This window comes from Labeo rohita, unplaced genomic scaffold, assembly GCF_022985175.1.
Source record: "Labeo rohita strain BAU-BD-2019 unplaced genomic scaffold, IGBB_LRoh.1.0 scaffold_68, whole genome shotgun sequence".
In the NCBI taxonomy this organism is placed as follows: domain Eukaryota; kingdom Metazoa; phylum Chordata; class Actinopteri; order Cypriniformes; family Cyprinidae; genus Labeo; species Labeo rohita.
In genome coordinates this window covers 602,181-608,180 of record NW_026129612.1, presented here as the reverse complement: position 1 = coordinate 608,180, position 6,000 = coordinate 602,181, and positions in this window count along the sequence as shown.

Sequence of the window (6,000 nt, the reverse complement as noted above, 5' to 3'; positions counted from 1 at the left end):
TAACAATCAGTCATATTGTTTGCCTGAAAGAGCAATAATTAATAATATTGCTGTAATTAGAGATGTTTTTGAAGTGGCAAAATTGATGTGTCAAAATCTTGATCTCATTTTATTGGACCAGGAGAAAGTCTATGTCACAAACCCACTCCTGAACGTCAGTCTACTTGCCACCAGAGGTTGCTGTGACATTCGCATTACACTGTCTGTTACACTACACCCCGGACTACGTTCCCCATCAGCCATTGTGGCCATCACCTGCATCCAATCAGAGACACTATTTAAACCCCGGTCTTCCTGTCATGTATTGCCGAGTATTGGTTTGCGTTTATCACTGTTGAGTGTTAGCAACTGTACGGAGCCTTAGTCAGTCGTGTTTTCTAGTTTAGTTTTGTCTTGTTCCTAGTCATCCGAGTCTTGATCCTTTGCATTGTTTTATCGTCTTGTCTGTCTCGCTGCCTGCCTATTGAAACCCTCGCCTGTCTGGACTACTCTTTTTCCTCGTCCTTCGGATAACGTTCGCCTTGGATCGACCCTTGTCTGTGTCACAGAATACTCTTTGTCTTGTTGTCTATACACCTGTTTGCCATTGTTCTGACCCTGCCTGCTATGACCATGTCTTTGTCTCGTCCTGTTAATAAAAGTTTGTGATCGGATCCGCCCGCTTCACGCTTCATTCCCCACTCCGTGACAGTCTAAGATCGAGTAGAGCAAAAATATTTATGGAATGTTTTCATGTGTTTTGGTTTTCCCTATGAATTTATTAATTTAATCAAGATGTTATACAGTGACATGGAAAGTATTGTAAAGGTCAGTGGTGGTTTAAGTGTTCCTTTTGGAGCTAATAGAGGGATAAGACAGGGGTGTTCCCTATCAGGGATGTTGTATTCTATAGCAATTGAGCCATTTTTACTCAAATTTAAAAAAGGTTTATAAGATGGAAATGGCTACTCCCTAGAATGTCATATAGGGGGCGTACACTTATAATTAACAACTTGGTGGTGTCTACCCTGTGTCATCGTCTGGAATCACTTGAACCACCTATGTGTTTGTTACCAAAGGTACAATCTTTAATTGTTGATTTTTTTTCTGGAACAAATTACACTGGGTTCCAAAATGCGTTTTGTTTTTACCAAGAGATGAAGGGGGACAAGGTCTTGTTCAACCTTGAAAGTAGAAAAACAGCTTTCAGCTTACAGTTTTTGCAAAAGTTCCTCTATGGTGAAAATAATACATGGAAGGCTGGAGCAAGTCTCATATTGGAGAGAGTGGGAGGAATGAGACTCACTAAAAATTGCTTTTGGACCAAGTGTGTGGACAAAGACTTGAAGGATCTATCCTTGTACTATTATAGGGCCTCATTTATGAAATGAACGTATGACAGAAAATTAGGCGTATGGTTGTTTCTTCACAAAACTTGGAATTTATCAAGATGGGCGGTGGCTACAATCAAATCTCATGTCAGATCTGTGCTTGTGTACCAGGTTTTTGAGTAGGCCTGAATTTGCGTGCAGCATAGAGAATTTTGGAGAATTGTATAATTACAGCATTTTGTTTGTTTAGATTATTTTCCTAGCCGACAAACAAAGCTTTTTTGTTCTTTTAGGGCATTAGATTTATATGTGCAAATAGCAGCATAAACAACCATGAGGATTCACACATTGTCGCATCACCCACATGCTGCATTTCATGGAACAGAGAAAAACTAAAATTATAAAAGGAATAAAATAAATAGGGCTAGCATACATAAAATATATTTCTCTTAAATAATTAACAGATTAACAAAAGAAAAGAAAAAAAAACAAGTATAGGCCATTTTCGTTTTTTTGACACTCTCAATGCATTTTATTTGTTATAACTTTACTTTATTAAATGTAAGAAATTGCACAGATTTCAGCATTGCTAACTTGACATTTCAGCCATTAATCCAAATAAAAATGCAATCAACCAAACATAAATGTTACACTGTTCAATATAAAAGGTCCGTTGTAAAATCAGAGTGCAGTGCCAAAATAAACATTTTTGCTCATGTGAAGGATGAATTACGTGGATATTGGAACACAAGTGAAATACAAAAACTTTACATCATGGATGATAGTTTTTTTTTTTAAATGTTTAAATATTTTTATTTTATTTTTTATTTTTCATTTTAAGAACATCATGTTTAATAGTTTAGCAACCAAATGTTACATGGCAAAAAAATGGAAACATCTGGATGTCAATGAGAGAGGCTTGTGAGCCCAATGCCGTTTAGTTTCGCTTTACTTATTCATTCATTTTAGCTTTATGTTTGTATTCTGTATTTGCTAGCCTAATTTGTGTTTTACTTTATAGATTGATATAAAAAAATTTGCTTCTCATTTTTAATTATTGTTCTATACTGTTCAATTTAAAGTTTGTTGTGGATTAAGTAGAGCTAAATAGGCTATAATGTTTATAAATGTTTTGTTATATTTATTGGTATTTCATATACATGCTGTATAAATTAATGCTATTGTTTGCAAATATAAGGTTAAAGGGTGTTTTTAGAGTAAGATCAATTTTTCTTTCATGAGATTACTTCCTCTTTTTGGCCGGGTTTCGTTTCTCCGTGTCGAAGGGGCAAGGCTTCTAAATCGGGGTGTTTTAGGGGCATGATTTTTAAAAGACGATTGTTTTCAGCCGCCACATTTATCAACGAGATTTCCACCAAGAAATCCGCGTTCTCACACGCACACAGACTGGTAAATAAGCGCTCCGAAGAGCAGAGAGTTTACTCACGTGAGCTGAAATGTAGAAGGGACCTGACGTGGATTCGAGCATGAACTCAGTGTCTGGTGCTAGACGACACCTGCTTCCTGCTTAAATACCTGCGTGAGGTTACTTCCGGGTCCTCATGACCTCACGTGATCTGGTACGTGTGACAGTACCCCCCCCCCCTCCAGGACCGGCACCGGACGGTCCCGGAACGGAGGATAACCGACGACGGTAGTCCTGGATGAGAGTGGGATCCAAGATGAACCGCCCGGGGACCCAAGAACGCTCCTGGGTGGAAAGGTAGACCCTGTCACCAACATGGAACAATCGTCCCAAAGGGACCATAACCCATAGTGCTGGCGGACCAACTGTTGGGCGGACGGGACGTCAACCTCCGGTTCTTGATGTTCGAACACCGGAGGTTGGTACCCGTAGCATATCTCGAAAGGGCTCAGATTGGTGGCCGAGGATGTATGTAGGTTGTTAGATAGTTCATCCCAGAAGAGGTAGCGTGCCCAGGAGCACTGATGTACACCCGCAAAGCATCGAAGGAAGCGCTCCAGTTGTTGGTTGGCCCGCTCCGTCTGGCCGTTCGTCTGAGGATGGTGACCGAACGATAGGCTGGCGGTGGTGCCGACCAGACGACAGAAGGCCTGCCAGAACTTGGCCGTGAACTGGGGCCCTCTGTCCGAGACGATGTCCTTGGGAAACCCATGCAAGCGGACTACGTGCTTGAGTATAAGCTCCGCGGTGGTCTTGGCAGAGGGAAGTCCGGTGAGAGCCACCAGGTGCACAGCCTTAGAGAAGCGATCCACAATGGTCAGGATGGTGTTCTTGCCTTGAGAGTCAGGGAGACAGTGACGCCACTCTTCCAGAGCCCACTTGATGGCCAACAGTTCACGGTCCCCTACCCTGTAACGCTGCTGTGTGGGATTGAATTTTCTCGAGAAAAAAATACAGGGATGTAGTTTCTCGTCTGGACCGCGTTGTGAGAGGACTGCTCCTACGCCCACATCGGAGGCGTCCACCTCGACAACGAAGGGTTTAGCCGGGTTGGGATGGATGAGGACCGGAGCAGTGGTGAACAGGAGGCACAGTTTCTTGAAGGCAAGGATGGCTTCTGGGGTGAGTTGAAATACTGTGCGGGACGGTCTGGTGAGAGCAGTCAGAGGTGCTGCAGTTGCGCTGAAGCCCTGGATAAATCACCGGTAGAAGTTGGCGAACCCCAGAAAACGTTGCAGCTGTTTAAGCAACGTGGGTAGGGGCCACGAGCGCACAGCCTCCAGCTTCTGGCGATCCATGGCCACACCCTGAGAGGATATAACGAAGCAGAGGAATGTGGTGGTGTGCTGGTGAAAGGCACATTTCTCCAACTTACAGTACAACTGGTGGGCCAGCAATCTCTGGAGCACTGCTCAGACATGCTGGGTGTGTTCCTCAAGTTTCTTGGAATATACGAGGATGTCATCCAAATAGGCGTAGCACCACCTACCCAGCATGTCCCGGAGGACGTCGTTGATGAATTGCTGAAACACAGACGGACTGTTGCACAGACTAAACGGCATAACCAGGGTCTCGTAGTGACCAGTGGGGGTTATGAAGGCCATCTTCCACTCATCACCCTCCCTGATGCGGACCAAGTTGTTTGCACTCCGTAGGTCCAGCTTCGTAAAGAAGCGAGCACCAGAGAGGGCGTCCAGGGCGGTGTTAGTGAGCGGGAGTGGGTGACGGTTCTTGATCGTGATCTGGTTGAGTCCCCGGTAGTCGACACATGGGCGAAGACCCCCGTCCTTCTTCTTCACGAAGAAGACCAGTGACGAAATCGACCGAGATGTGACTCCAGGGGCGTTTGGGGATGGGGAGGGGCTGCAGCTCGCCGGTGGATGGTGTGTTGGTAGTTTTGGAGCAAGCGCAGATGGTACATGCCTGGACGTACTCCTGTACGTCTCTCCTCAACGTCCTCTACCAAAACGCCCTGCCGATGAAGGAGGTGGTCCTCTGGACCCCCTGATGTCCTGCCAATGTGGAGTCGTGACCCCACTGGAGAACCTCTTTGCGCAGGTGGTCGGGCACAAAGAGTCGCCCAGTGGGGGTTTCCGGTGGCGGGGGTTCCTGACTGTGACTCTGGCGGACTCTCTCTTCTAACCCCCACTGGAGAGGAGCCAGGATGATGTGAGGTGGCAGGACAGGCGCGGGCTCTGAGGTGGTGGTGTCACGTTGATGTTGGCGGGAGATGGTGTCCGCTTTGGCATTCTTCGAACCGGGCCGGTATGAGAGGTGGAAGTTGAAGTGTTCGAAGAATAATGCCCACCGCGCCTGCCTGGGGTTAAGCTGTTTGGTCTGGTGGATGACGATGAGGTTCTGGTGATCGGTCCAGATGGTGAATGGGTCGCTGCCACCCTGGAGCCAGTGACGCCACTCTTCCAGAGCCCACTTGATGGCCAACAGTTCACGGTCCCCTACCCCGTAACGCTGCTGTGTGGGATTGAATTTTCTCGAGAAAAAAATACAGGGATGTAGTTTCTCGTCTGGACCGCGTTGTGAGAGGACCGCTCCTACGCCCACATCGGAGGCGTCCACCTCGACAACGAAGGGTTGTTCTCCAGTTCGACATCGAGGACCCCGGACTCCCCTGAACACGTCCCAGCCTTATCCCGGAGACAGAGCTCCTGACAGGTCGCCCCCCAGTGGACAATTCTGTTGGTGGTCCAGGAGATGAATGGGTCATGCGTGATGAGCCACGGGTGCCCCAGGATGACAGGAGGTGAAGTGATCTTGGTTATGAAAAAGTTGATTTTCTCTGCATGGTTGTCGATGATAAGGTGGAGTTCTTTGGTGTGGTGAGTGACGGGGCTGAAGTTGAGGGGGCGACCATCGATGGCTGTGATATTTAAAGGCTGGGATAACACCTCAGTCTCAATCCCCAGTTGGGCGGCATAAGCCTGATCGATAAAATTCCCAGCCACACCTGAATCGACAAATGCGGTGGTCACGATCCGTCGGTGGCCCATGAGGATTGATACCTGAAGGAGCAGCCGGGAATCAGCAGGACAGGATTTGGTGGTAGTGGAACCAGATGAAGACCTCCCCCTCTTCACCTGGTCTGGCCGTTTCCCGGACGCAAAGGGCAGATGGCACAATGGTGATCCGGGGAGGCGCAATAGGCACATAGGCCTTCGCGGTAGCGTCTGGCCCTTTCCGCTGCCGTCAGGGAGGTGCGCCCTATCTGCATGGGTTCCCCGGCTCTCGATGAGTGGGCCTCTGGAG